The 15,026-nt window shown below is 46.5% G+C and overlaps 1 protein-coding gene across 3 annotated transcripts in view; it reads left to right on the top strand.

The window, feature by feature from the left end:
• The first annotated feature begins 4,278 nt into the window (after positions 1–4,278).
• PRDM11 (PR/SET domain 11) overlaps positions 4,279–15,026 on the top strand; it is a 43,714-nt gene continuing 32,966 nt past the window's right edge. For all 3 annotated transcript variants that reach the window (XM_028727460.2, XM_028727455.2, XM_077928907.1), the window contains exon 1: positions 4,279–4,412. The gene's annotated coding sequence lies outside the window, so the exon portion shown is untranslated. The remainder of the gene's footprint in view (positions 4,413–15,026) is intronic.

Genomic DNA, 15,026 nt, shown 5'->3' with positions numbered 1-15,026 from the left:
GAAGAATGACTTTGAATAATTTGTTTTGTTTGTGCTGCAGCAAAATCACAAATGGCTCAAGTGAGGGCACACAGTCACACGGGGGGAACTGCTGGCAAAATTCGGTACAGTGCACACTGCATCAATTAAAGTATATATTTAAAAATTGGATCCTCAACAAGGCATGGCTAATTTATTTGATGTTGTTTTTAATCATTTATTTATTGCTTGCTGAGATTATTAAAACAAGACCCAGGCTTATGTAACCGCATGGGGATGGGATCAAGAACTAAAGATGATCAGAAATTATTTATAAAACAAACTGGGGTCATAGTAAGGAAAAAAGTATTAGAGGGTCTAGCTTTTTAAAAAGTATGTCAGGAAAGTGGTAGACACAGGATGCTATTCAGCAGTGCTTTTTTCTGGGGAGATGCAGGGGTACACATTTGTGTTTGGAGGGAGCCCACAGAGAGAAGAGAGGGTGCGGGGAAGTCCCATTGCAAGTACTGTTGGATGTGCCTGTGATCTGTTTGGTAGGTGGATCACGCCCAAAGGGTCTAATGCAAGTATTAATTGGATGTCACCCAAACTATAGACACTTTGCCCTTGCAAAGACACCATTCATATCAATGGAACTTAAGCAGGAGAGCTTCCTAGTACAGGGATGGGGAACTTGTTTGCCCTGACCCCGGACTATGCTAGCTGGAGTTGATGGGAGTCTACCTGGAGAGGCAAGGCTTCCCCATCAGTGATCTAATCTCTATGCCTGTCTCCAAGAGACCTACTGGGACTTTTAAGCTGGGTCAAATATTGAACATTTTAAAGCATCTAATTATTGACAAAATGGATTTTAAATGGACCAAATCTTCAGAAAGTGCACAGGGAAAGAGAGAAGCTGAAGGAGAAAAAACACAATCAAGTCTTATTTTAGGGCCACAAGTCATATAATTGCGATATATAAAGTCATATAATTGCCATAATTCAATAATATATTTCACCAGTAAAAGCTAATTGGTAATTGGCAGCCTGTGGTTGGCGAGAGTTGCCTGACCACCAGAGGGGGAAAAATTTCAGCAGTGCCACCAGGCACTGTGGCATTTCTAGGAATGGAACACTATGAACACAAATTATTATTATTTAATTTTTATTTCTGCTTTTCAAGTTTATACATTTCACTAATTTTATACATTTTATTAATTTTACAACCATTTTGACATTTCAAAACTTGACTTCCTTCCTCCTCTTTCTGCCGTTCCTTAAATTTAATTCTAATATCTTCTGCATATCCAAATTAACCTAATTTGCTCATTTATTAATCTTCTTTAAATATATACTCTTATGAAACTGCAGGTTATTACAATAATCCTGTCAATGTATGAACACAAATTATGGTGGTTACAAAAGGAAAGTGCCAGTCACACACACTGAAGCATTCCCCAAGCAAAGTTGCATCAATCACATACACAGCAGGCAATCTTATTTTATCAGAATTCATCCTATCTATTGGTATATAAATACAACTCATCACATTATTCAACGAGTTTTTTCTTCCCCATGGGGAAGGGACATCTCTACCTTGGCATCATTTCATAGGCCACAGCGAGCCATTACAGAAGCAGAGACAGTGAATTTGTGGCAACAAAATGTTCCAGCTTTGGAAATATCAACGTTACAAGAATCCCAGATTTTATAACTTTGGAAAGCATGGAATGTGCTACTGAACTGGGCGAACTAAAATCTACTCTACACATTGTGGTGGCAGTCTGACAGCATAATCCCAACCATGTCTAATGATCAGAAATAAGACCTATTGAATTAAATGGGACTAATATGTGGGGTTAGTATTGCAGCCGAAAATTGTAGAATGCTGGACTTTGCCACCTTGGACATCAAAAGGTCCTTTAAAGAAAATGATTTTTTTTTAAATAAACACACCAAAACATCATTCCCTCTCAGTGCAAATTAGTTTATAAGAGATAAATTTACCATAGCCTTCTCCCCAATATGCTACTTTTCTTTTCCCATGGGGGTAGCATTACAAAATTACAATGCCTACCCACCTGAGATGCATTCTGAGGTGGCACAGTCCAGGTTTCTACTACTGTATTTCTATCTGCACAACATGTGGAATGCATAGGATCATGAAGGGTTGTAGCTTCTGCTTGTAGCTTCTGCTCAAGCATCTGCTTTCCATACAGAAGGTGCCAGGTTTAATCCTGGCATCTTCAACTTGGGCTAGGTATGTCCCCTATGTGAAACTCCAGAGAGCTGCTGGCAGTCAGTGTAGACAACCCTGAGCTAGATGGACCAATCGTCTGACTTGATAGAAGGCAGCTCCCTATGTCCCTGGGATGCAAATGGACAAAACACAAAAGGAAATTCGCTGGTGCATAGTTACAAACTATGAAATTCACTGCCACAAGCCATTTGTCTAGATGGGTTTCCAATGACAAATCCATGAGTAGAACCTTCAATAGCTATTAGCTGCAGTACCCAAATCAAACCTCAATGTCCAATATGTTCCTACGTTATATACTGTTTACACCTTTGAGTACCGGATACATTGTTGCCAAACAGATAATGTCCACTGTGTTCACCTGATGCTTCTGAGCATCCAGAGGTTAATGGCAGGCCATGCCAAAAGAATTAAAGGAATTGTGGCCTGGTTCAGCTGTGCAATGCATATGCTCTCACTAAATCTTCCCCAGAAAAGTCATTTTAAAACTCAAGTTGTTTTCCCCCCAGCCCCTTTCCCCTGTATGACTTCTAATCCACTGAACAGATAATTCAGATAAATCAGTACTATGTGGCATCAATATGCTCTCTCAACTAATTACTATTGATCATTTCAGCACAAGAGGCATGGCACACCTGCAAGTCCCACAAGTGATATGTTTTTGCTTTCATATGATAAGTGCTATTAAATAAACCTTATTACTAAACAGGAGTCTCCCTGCAAATGCTTAAAACGCTAAGAATGGAGAGTTCTTTGCAGATAGTTCACTGCAAACTGAGGGTTCAAACTCTGCAGGCTGGTTTAAAAACAAGCAGAGCAGGCTACGTTATAACGCTGGTGCATGTAGCTTAGTATTGGCTACAATATACAGTACTAAGTAGCAGCAGCTCTCCAGGATTTTATTTGGAAGTCCTATTAGGTTCACTGGGATTTCCCGCACGTATAGGATAGCAGGCTTACATGCACGTCAAAGCCAGTTGGACGGGACCTGCTTCATTAGAATAGAGACGTCAGTGTTTAAATCGCTGCACGTTACGCATAGCATTACTAATATAACGGAGCTTCCACAGGCTCCTTTGCTTTCCTTTTCAGAAAGGTCATCATAGGATCAAAATCAAAACGGGATAGGCCAAACAAAACAGTAGCAATTGTAAGGTCGGCAGGTTAAAAGGAGAAAAAACCGCCACCAGTAATGGGAACAGAATAAACTGCGACCCTGTATTTCAGGAGAGCGAGTCCCATTAATCTCACTTACTCCTACTCCCGGGTAAACATGCATTGGATCGGGCCGCGATCCTTTACAGTAGAGTAAATCGTTTTTGGGTAGTGGGTCAAGATTTGGGTGCGGGAAGAGACTTCCCAGTAAACTTGCATGGGACGCTATCCGCATTTACAAAAGAGTAAGCCCCTTCCGAACCCCAGGAGCGCGACTTCCGAAGAAACACGCAAAGGATCGGGCTGTTGCAATGTCAAAAGAGAGGCAACTCTGGTCAGGCGGCCGTCAACTTTTCTCTGCTTTGGGGGTGGGCTGCAAAGAGCGAGCGCGCAACGCTGCAGAAGAAGAAGAGGGGAAAGAAAAGCCCGCACAAAATGCGAGCGCAGGTTGCTGCTCGGCTAGCGCTGCATTTGCCGCGGACGCTGCTCTGCTTCGGGGGAGGACTCTCGCGGCTGCGGCTGCTGCAGGCATCGGAGGAGCATGGCGGGGGTGTTTGGCTGCCAGGCGGGCTGGCGAACGAAGGAGAGGAGAAGCGAGGGGGGCGGGCGGGCGAGCAAGGCGGCATTTCGGGGCGTGCGTGCCTGTGTGCAGGGCTCCCCCAGCAGCGGCGAGGAGGCCGGGCCTCGACGCCAGCCAGCCCGCGTCGCTTCCCTCCTCCTCCTCCCGGTTCGGGGGGTCCCCGGGCTCGGCCCCCGAACGCCCCTCTCTTCCGTTCGCCATGTCATTTCCTGTGCTAATAAGATGGTGGTCACGGCCGGGAGGGAGGGAGCCGCCGCCGCCGCCGCCTCCTTCTCCGCCGCCAAGCCCGGCCCGCCCGGGGGACCCGTCCTCGCCTGGGACTAGCGCGCCAGGCTGGGCTGGCCGGGCCGGCGCCGAAGGAGGGGGACGGCGACGAGGCAGCGGGCGCCGCGGAGGGCCGCCGCCGCCGCGGGCAGAGCCGGGCTGCCCCCAGACGACGAGCCAGGGCCCCGCAGCGACGAGGTGAGTCAGCCCTTCGGTAGCCAAGGTGGCCACGGAAAATGGCTGCGGAGCGAGCGAGGGGAGGGCAGCGGGCGGGCGGGCGCCGGCCGGGGGAGCCGCGGACGGAGCCCTCGCCGAGGAAGGGGGCGACTGTGGGGGGGGGGGCGCCTCTTTGCACAACGCTCGCCCGAGGGCGCGGCTGGGCGGGCAGGTAAGTAAGTAGCCGCCTCGCTTCCCTCCCCCCCTCCTTTTCTGTTGGGGCGAGCGCTGAGCTCGGCCCCTTCCTCTCTCCCTCCCCTTCCAGCGCCTCCTTCGCTTCCCTGCCTGCCTGCCCGCTCGCTCTTTTTTCTTTCCCTCCACCCCTCCCCGTTTCATTAAATCCGGTGAGTGACGCGGCCGCGGCCCAATGGGCGGTCGCAGAGGACGGCGAGCGTTCGGGGATGGAACGTAGGGGCGGGCCGCCAAAGAACGGAGTGACTTTGGAAGCGGCGTCGCGGGGAAGGAGGAGGAGAGGCCAGGCGGGCGGGCGGGAGGGTCGCGTCTGTGTCTTCTCGCCTTCCGTTCTTTTCGCCCTGTGCAAGGGAACGGAGGGAGAGGCCGCGCGGTCCGCAACCGGTTGCAGCTTCAGCTTGCCGTGCAACAACATGCACGGGGGGAAAGAAAGCGGTGCAGCGGTCACGAGGACGTTGCACCGGGAGGCCTGTCTTTGGGATGGGGCCGGGCGGACGCGTGGGACTGGAAGGGGCTCCGAGGGAGAGTGGCTGCGCGACTTGTGCCTATGAGCGCTTGGTGCGGGTACGTGGACGACAGGGAGGTATATGGACGTTTGGTTTGCAGGACGCATCCACGATGCCTTTCCGGGCAGGAAGTAATCAACAGTCAGCACTGCGTGGGTCCTCGTTTTTGCGTGCTTTCCTGCTCCCCTAGAGAAGGGTGCGGTGGATGTTGCAAACCTATTCTTCAGCTATACATATATCTCCCCAACACAAATGATCAGAAACTGATCTCTCTCTCTCCCCCACCCCCACAAATGATCAGAAACGGGGGCAAGTCCAGAGGTTTTTTAGCTTAGTGAAAAAAGCAAAGTGGGTGAGGGGAACATGAAAGAGGTGGGTAAAATGATGCCTGGTTCCTGTAAATTCCTATAAATTCTGATTATTGTTGTTACAAAAGACCTTTTGCTTAATTACTTGTGGTCCCCAATCTAAGGAATCATGATTACTAGACATCATTTCATATCTGTAATAATAATTTTGGCATGTATGCTTTGACACAACTTTGTTAATCTATTCAGAAATGTTTATCTGTGTGTTCATTGCTGTTTTGCTTTTGTTTTTAACTATATAGTTGTTGCACGTCATATGCTCTAATGTAAAGATACATCTCAATGCAACCGTGTTTAAAGATGAAAATGAATAAAACTAAGTTAGAAAAAAATGATGTCTTGTGTGGTGAAAATGAGTAGGGAGAAGAGTCTCAAAACCTAGGGAAGCTGAATGATCGCAGATTCAGGGCATACAAAGGAAAGAATTTCTTCACACAACATGTAAATTAGGCTTCACCTGCATTGTAAATCTAAAGCACTTGCATAGGACTTTAAGCAGTTCAGCCTTCTCTCAAAGAATCCTGGGAACTGTAGTTTGTTGAGAGTGCTCAGTGTTGTTGGGAGACCTGTTTCCCCTCAGAGATACAATTTCCCAAGTTCCCTGGGAAGAGTGATTGGCTCTTAAATCCTTCTAGGAATTGTAGCTTCATGTGGGGAATAGGGTGCTTCCCAGAGGACTCTTAACAAACTACAGTTCCTGTGATCTTGTGCGAGAGGTGTGTGTGTGTGTGTGTGTGTGTGGAGAAACATGACTGTTTAAAGTGCTTTAAATGTATGCTGCAGATGGGGCCTCAAACTGTGGAGTCTGTTACCGGCTGTGATGGCTCTGAAATGGGATTGGGTGAAATCATGAAGGATAAGTCTCAATGGCTACTAGTCAAGATGCCTGCTACCTCCAGGATCAGACACAGCATGCCCCTGAATACCAGTTGCTAAGGAGAAACAGCAGGAGAGGGCAATTGTGCTTGTGTCCTGCTTTGGGCCTCTCAAATGCATCTGGTTTGCTCTCCTGAGAACAGAACGCTGGACCAGATAAGCATTTGGTTTGATCCAGCAGGGCTCTTTGCTTGATTCCTTTTCATTGGTTATAATAAGAATATCCATATTGGTCCAGGTCAACTTTATGCTGCTGAAGTGATTCTTCCTTTATGACCTATACTGTAGTTTAAACAAATCTTCATCAGACTGACTACTTGAGTTTAAGCCACACTGGAAAAGGGTGTGCATAGAACTGTAGCCCCTGAAGGAGTTGAAATACTGTATAAAGGACAGATCCAAAAATGAAGTACACATGTAGCCCTAAGTAGTTGGATGAATTTACCTGGCTATGATGTGTGTGTGAGTGAATTGGCATTACCAGCTATATGGAAAGGGAATATACATGCTTAAGTTAGAATTAATTCCATATTAATTTGATTTATCCAGATTTGCAGAGAAAACGTGGCAACCGGAATTGAATTTTTTTGTTCTTCTGTGCTCAAACATACTCTTCATCATTTTTTAGATTACATTTGTGCAGTAAATGCAAATGATCCTAACACTAAACAAATATTTACTATGTTTTTGACACTTTCAGGTTGAATTCTAAAATTAAGTTGATAGTTTGTTGGTTCATATTTGAAGTAAAAATAATAGTTAAGCATGCTACCATTTGCCATCTGTAGTGTAGTATGAAAATACATGCAACGGCATATGAGGAAGTGAATTGCTATTTGGCATGGAATGCTTTTTTATTAGATGATTTTGAGGGATTTTGTGTTAAGGCTGTTGCAGAAGAAACAAGATCTGCATGTTTCAGGTTGCAGTGATAAATATTTGGGAGATTGATTTTTATTCACTGTTTAATAAGGTTGTGGTCCTGTGCAGTTTACCCTCCCAGAACAAATCCCAAATAAAACGTTTGAGTAGTGGGAGCTTTTTGGCTCCTAACTGCAGTGGGTGGGTGGGCAGTTCTATCCTAGCTGTGTATTTTCCACTCCACTCACTTCTCCATCTATATATAATCTGTGGGTGGAAAGGTGGTTGAGTGAGTGGTCTCTCTTGGCAGCTTAATCCACACCTGGACACCAGTTCTCTGCACTGAGGATCTGTATTCTAAACTGAGCATGACACCGAGAGCCCTGCTGGATCACCAGTATTCTGTTCTCAGTGGCTGACCAGGTGCCTAAGAGACCTGAGGGCAACAGCGCTCTTCCCACTTGCGATTCCCAGCAGTTGCTATTCAGAGGCACACTTCCTCTGAAATTGTAGGTAGAACATAGCCCATCATGGCCAGCCTCATTTACCTGACATTGAGACTTCCATAATCTCAAATCAGATTAGAGATTAATAAAGAGAACTGTACCCAATCAATCTTGTTAATCTTTCTATGGTCTTTGATAGTGTTGATCATGGCATGTTTACTAACATACTAACAGTTTACTAACAGTCCATACAATGGACTGTGGGACATTGCTACAGTTTGTGGATGATAAAGCCCTTGGTGTACGGTGTAAAACTTGAAATTAGCATTTCTGACTAACTGATGGGACAGTAGCCAACTACTGTGTCCTGTCATAGCAAGGATATATACCATATTTTTCGCCCTATTGGACGCTCCGGCCCATAGGACGCACCTAGATTTGGGGGTGGGGGAAATAAAGGGGGGAAAATTATTTTTCCCCCGTACAGGCGCGGGGCTGGGGCGGGGGAAGCCCGAGCTTCCCCCGACCCCAGCCCCCAGAACGGGAGCCAGAGCGATGCCGAAGCTGAGCGCAGCTTCGGCATCGCTCTGGGAGCTTGCGCAGGGCTGGGGCAGCTCCGTGGAACCCTCGGGAGCGCAGGCAGCTCCGTGGAACCCTCGGGAGCCCGGCTTGGCGTCGGGCTCCGGAGGATTGCGCGGAGCTGCGCCGAGCCCGGGAGCGCAGGCAGCTCTGCGCAACCCTCGGGAGCCCGGCGCGGAGCTTCCTGAAGCCTGGAGAGCAAGAGGGGTCGGTGCGCACCGACCCCTCTCGCTCTCCAGGCTTCAGCGAAAGCCTGTATTCACCCCATAGGACGCACACACATTTCCCCTTCATTTTTGGAGGGGGAAAAGTGCGTCCTATAGGGCGAAAAATATGGTACTTTTGCATCTGGAGTTCTCTTTCTCTCATTCAAGCCCTGTACCCTCTCCAAATCTGCTCCAGAGGATTGGGGGAACCATGAACAGATTTAGGGGGCAGGTGGGGAGGAGACGAGCTGATTGTATTGTGCAAGCAGGAATCTGTGCACTGACACAACATTCATATAGTACTAGGTTGGATATATTCCTTAGTGTCTGTTGCAGAATGCAGTCTTAAAAGGTGGAAAGTTGCCATTGGTCTGCTTCTGGCAAGTCATGAATGTGTCCTCCAGTTTCACTAAGCCAAGTGGGACAGATTGTGCAGAGTCTTGTGTCTCTGCTGAGGCTTTGTCAATAGACTACTGAGCCTCTTGGGCTTGCCGATCAGAAGGCCGGCGGTTCAAAACTCTGCGACAGGGTGAGCTCCCATTGCTGTGTCCCAGCTTCTGCCAACCTAGCAGTTCAAGAGCTTACCAGTGTGAGTGGATAAATAGGTACCACTGTGATGGGAAGGTAAATGGTGTTTCCATGCGCTCTGGTTTCCATCACGGTGTTCCATTGCGCCAGAAGCGGTTTAGTCATGCTGGCCACATGACCCAGAAAACTGGACAATCGCCAGCTCCCTCGGCCTGAAGCGAGATGAGCGCCACAACCCCATAGTCGCCTTTGACTGGACTTGACTGTCCAAGGGTCCTATACCTTTACCTGTGCGTTTCAAACTAGCAGAGAAGAGGGAGTGTTGGCTATTTAAATTCTAGACATAAATACACTTTTGCTATTGCTTACTTTAATTTTTCTACTTAATTCAGTAACAATCACATAGTGTTTCCAGATGTGTCTTTAACTTAGGGCTTGGCGATATCTGATTTTCGACATTGCGATATACTACCAGCTAAACAACACAATATACCGCTATAACATGATGTCTGAAATAAAAATGGAGGTATGTTAGAGGCATTGGGTAGTTTCACAGTTTTCCCCACATTGTGATTTTTGCATGATTCACAATATATTGCCAGGTCAAAAATTATGAAACTGATATCACAATATGGACTTCAAACTAGTTTTGGACAATATATTACCCAGCCCTAACACACATCTTGGTTTGTGATATATTGTAAGGTCAAATCAATATAACAATATGGACTTCAAAACTGTTTTGAATGCCCAGGTCTATTAACCATTCTAGTCCACTTTAGAACAGAAAAAGAAACTGACTGAGCGAGGCAGGTGTACTTGTTTGCTAAACTGCAGGTCTGAGATAGGAATGAGGTAAGAAGGCAGTGCAGGCAATTTTTGAAAAGATGTAGAGCAGGTCTGAACTGGAAAACACTAGCATAGTGATAGCTTTAATGTATTACACTCAACATGCAGTACTTACCTATAAAATAAATATACAAGAGAGCTGCCATCTGGCCAGTTTTAAACCAGTCTGACAGCTTTTCTTGGCATTTTAAACGTATGCTTAAGAGACACCCCCCCCCCCCACATTACAAGAGAAGAGAATGGTGGCAAGATCTGATAATTATAAATTACTGCATTGGCATTTTTATGAAATTGACAGACAAAACAGTAAATCTGACCATCTCCTTTAGCTTCAGATGTGACACCTTTCTTTGAACAGGGTTATAACAACTTGCTGGTGTTAAGCATAAATTGTTTTGCTAGTAGTAGGGGAATATACACACAACTCTGTATACCAGAGATAGCATGCAATTTCTGGTGCGGAGTCCTGTATTGTAATGAAAAGTGTGGAAAACTTGCTACTACAATGCATCCAGTGATTGCTATTACAGCTATATCCCCCTATTCCTCCAAGGAGCTCCAAGTGGTGTGTGTAGTTGTTAGAACTAATTTAAACTTTTGAATTCTCACATGTAATCCATTTTTTAAAAATCCAGTGGCATTTTAAATGCATTTGGGGCCTCAGAACTTTTGGAAAACTTACACTGAAATAGGAAGTGCAACGAGAAAAATCTGGGGGCAAGGTTTTTCAATTCCAGAGGAAAAAAGCATTGTTAATGTTTTTCCCAAGCAATAAAAAACATGATGTGTAAGAAGGGCCTCTGAAAGTGCTCAGTATGGGAAGCCCTCAGGGCATGGTCTGAAGAGGCTTGATGGTGGCCCCTGTGTGGAAGCCAACTGTCAGGTTCAGAGTTGCCTGCGAATGCATGCATGAATAGCCATGTGACCCTCCCTATTTGGAATATGTTTTCGTAAAGTCACCCAAACTTTTTAGTACTGTCATGCTTTTGGTTTAACTGATTGTATTTGTGTTTGATGCTTTTGCATCAAAGGCAGCCCTGGGGTTTCTTGATGGTTTGGGACTGAGCAGTCCCAGCAATCTGCATGGTAGATTGTTAGCATGGGAACTCTGTGTGCACTGCCATTTGAGTTCCATGAAATAAGTGTGGGATATAAATGAGAACACAGCAAGATGTAGAATGCTTCAAAAGTAATTGAGGGAGTATAGTAGGAGACTTAGATCCTTGTTTTTCCACCCTGCTCCAAGCTCTGTTTTAACTGATTTGAGAGCAGGGAGCATTCCCATCAGTTACCATATTGCTAATGTACTCTACAGGTACGAGGAAGGGGTTTGGCATGGCGCATTGTGCTTATTTGCAACCAACTTTTCTTCTTGCCCTTCTGTGCTCTGCTGTGCGATATCAATCCTTAGTGATTCTTAAAAGGGTAACTTCTGTTTCAATTCTCTTAACTCCATTAGAAGCATCATGTGGCTATTCTACAGCTAACTTGGAAGTTACAGACAATCTTGTGGCCCAGCAATATTTTCTTCATTCCTAAGGTGTGACTAATAGTTCTATAGACACTTAGACACAATGGGTAAAGTCCAGTGGTAGAAGGCCGCTTGTGCAGCCAATCTGCCTACCTCTCCAGGACGACACAATACTGGGAGGGGGCTCCTGAACAGCATCCCTTGTGTTGCACAGAACTGCAGTGTGAGGGGAGAATTGCCTGAAGGTAGGTGGTGCGTGTGTGTCCTGCACCAGTGGTGTCTGACTCTATGCAATATTACAGTTTTAACTTTGCAAGGGGTTATGCCATGCATACAACCCAATATTTGCAATACAGTTTTACCGTATTTTTCCCGCCTATAAGTCGCCCCCCCCCCAATGTATAAGATGCCCTCTATTTTTAGGGACTTCGATTTTAGAAAATGGGGGGAGATGTATCTATGTATAAGACACCCCCTCATTTCTGACATTATTTTTTAGGGGGGGAAACCTAGTCTTATACATGGAAAAATATGGTATTTTGTTTTGCATGAATGATGCTAAGGCAACAAGTTGAGAGATATTCTGAAAAACAGTATATCTAAACCAAATACTGCAAAAAGGCACCAATATTATTTTGATTGGAAGCTTTGCACCAAGCCTCAAGGCCCATGTAATCATGGTTGCAGAATTAACCTAGTCTTCTTTATCCCGCTGTCTCCATAGCACTTCAGCTTATTGAACAGCTACGAATAGCTTGGATTTTCAGATACCCAGCACCTGAGTAAGACAGGACTTCTGTAAGTTTAAAACCAGCAGATTCAGTTAAACCTAGAAATTTATGATCAGCACTGATTCCCTGTTGAGTTCATGGCAAGACTTTAGGTAGGGTGCCCAGTTAAGCAAGCAAGAAGCTTAGATAAAGGACTTGCAACTGGATTAACACCTGGAGCTGCAAAAGCTGCCCATCTCAGTCAGATGAGCCAGGCAGAAGAATGCTGCAAGAAGACCGACAAAGCTTTCTGAAGACACCAACGTTCTGTTAGTGCTACACGCCACCCCAAAGATTCCAGGGGTACCAGGCGCACTTAACCAAGGCCTCGGTTTCCTTTTGGAAAAATGAGGCACAGTGGAGACACTGATGTCTTTATGACATATGCTTTATTTACATATATATATAACCTGAAGCCTAGGTAGAGGAGAATCCTAGCATTCCACCCATTCCAGAGGGACTCCCTTGCTCTTCCTATATATGCACATGGCAGGTTTGGATTTAAAAGCAGCCGTGCTCTGTGTCTCTTTGTTACAGCCCATCACAGTCTGCTCACATGGTGTCCTTGCTAGCTACCAGCAACATACAAACAAATATAAGCAACTGTTTGTGCAGTTTAGTTCATCAGTTGATTGCTGTGGTCTGTGATAACAGAAATATGACCCATGAGCTGGAATTAATAAACTTGCGTAACTTAGTCTGCAAAGTTACCCCACCTTTTTATTGACGCACTTGCTCATGTCGACCAATGTTATTTTTACAAGCCTGGTATAAATACGTTTGGGTTTGGTGCACATCACTCTCATGTTCTTGGCACTGGCAAAGGCTTAAGAGAAAAGCAGAAAAGAAAACAACGTTTGTTCACTCACTTTAAGTGTCATATAGAGATGCACATGGGAATCTAGAACAGAAATGTGTTGGGCATCAAGCTACAGTGGTGCCTCGCAAGACGAAATTAACTCGTTCCGCAAGTTTTTTCTTCTTGCGAGTTTTTCGTCTTGCGAAGCACAGTTTCCCATAGGAATGCATTGAAAATCAATCAATGCGTTCCTATGGAAACCGCCTTCAGACCAGGTCCGGGGACAGTCTGTCCCCTGACCTCTTCTGAAGGCGGGGGGGGGGGGGGACAAGGGCTTTTCTTCCCACCCCCAGCATTTTAAAATCGCCCCAGGACAGCGGAGGACTTCTCCGCTGTCCTGGGGCGATTTAAAAGCCCCCGGGAAGGCAGGCAGGGGGCAGCAAAGACTTTTGCCCCCCGCCGGCCTTCAGAAGAGGTCCTGGACCTCTTCTGAAGGCCGGCGGGGGGCGAAAGTCTTTGCTCCCCCCCCGCCTGCCTTCAAAAGCCGTCCGGGATAGCGGAGAAACGAAGGCTGGCGGCGGGAGGAGGTCTCTCCGCCCCGCCGCCAGCCTTCGGAGGAGGTCCGAGGACAGTGGGGAAGACGCGCTGCGCTTCCCCGCTGTCCCGGAGATTTCCCTATGGGCTTTCGTCTTGCGAAGGAAGCCCATAGGGAAATTCGTTTTGCGAAGCGCCTCCAAAACGGAAAACCCTTTCGTCTAGCGGGTTTTTCGTCTTGCGGGGCACCACTGTATCTATTTCCATCAGGCTCCCCCACCGTCATTGCTGGTTGGTTCCTCATTGGAGACTGACTGACCTTTAAGCCTTTTTTATAGTAGCTGGAAGAGTTGATGAAATTGGGAGTTCTTATGCTGGGGAGCACCACACTCCCCAAAGAGAGGTGCCTCCTCACACCGCCCCCCACAGGGGCCTGGGAAGAGGATGCCCCCGTCCTTAGTGATGAATGTGAGGCCAGCACCTTACTCACCTTAGGAGGCAGCATTGGCAGCAGCGGGTGCCGCCGGGCCTGCATGACTGAAAGGCTCCCCTTTGGCACTGGGCACTCAGCTCCCAGAATGGCCTAGCACACAGCAAGCACAAGAAAGACCAGTGTACTGCCTGCCTGCCCAACCTCCTGTTTTCCCATCCATTCCCAACAGCAAGGGCTGGGGGACTGGGCTCGTTTGCCCTCTTGCTTGCTTACTCCGAGGCTGCCTTAGCTCCTGGCAACCAGCACGCCCTGGCCAGCCCCAGAGGCACCATTCACCCGGGGAGCTTGTATCCAGGGCTGCTGCAACAAACAGCTGTGCAAGCCTTTGGGAGGGCATCAGAGGAAGGAAGGGAGGGAGGGAGGGGAGGAAGGAAAGAGGGATGGAGGCCAGTGTTGCCCACGGCACCCCTGACCATCATTCAAGGCACACCAGGGTGCCACGACACACTGGTTGAAAACTACACTAAGGGTTTGAGACTCATCGGCTAACCTCACCTGGTTTACCTCTCTCTGACACCTCCAAGGCCTAGCAATAATTTCTCCTTGAAGGTGGTGAGCAAAAATGATTCAACACCCTTTAGGTTCCAGTAGCAATTTACCCCTTTTTGTTGAGTAATATTTAGGTCTTGAGGTATGTATTGTTCGTAATAAATTTATTTATGACAGCCCAAGCAGGAATATGATACCCAAAAGAATAATTAACAAAAGTTCGACAAGTTGCAGGAATGGAGACATCAGTGTTTTAAATGAGCTTGAGAGAGGAGGACATAACTGTTTGGCAGGCCTTTCGGGAAAAGATACATTTATAGATACTGGAACTGGAAAGACTTTGTTCCTGTATTAGACCATACCTTCAGTGTTACATAAACTATTCTGTTAAGTTCTCGGTAAACTAAATGTATGGCTTACCTTTTTAAAAGGTGGTTTTTCTCTGCATAGCTATTTTTGGAATATAGTTTACCTTTGCTTCAGTTCAATGAAGGTTTGTTTTGAATATATTTCATGCAATCTCTCCTCTAAAATCTGGCACCAGATTCAGGGTTTTCTGATAAGACCAGAATTGGCAGGGGAGGCACTGGGGAGGAAGGTAGAGGAAGAGGGCCTGGCTTTTTAAAATG

This window comes from Podarcis muralis, chromosome 1, assembly GCF_964188315.1.
Source record: "Podarcis muralis chromosome 1, rPodMur119.hap1.1, whole genome shotgun sequence".
Taxonomy (NCBI): domain Eukaryota; kingdom Metazoa; phylum Chordata; class Lepidosauria; order Squamata; family Lacertidae; genus Podarcis; species Podarcis muralis.
This window is presented reverse-complemented; position numbering and strand designations above follow the sequence as displayed.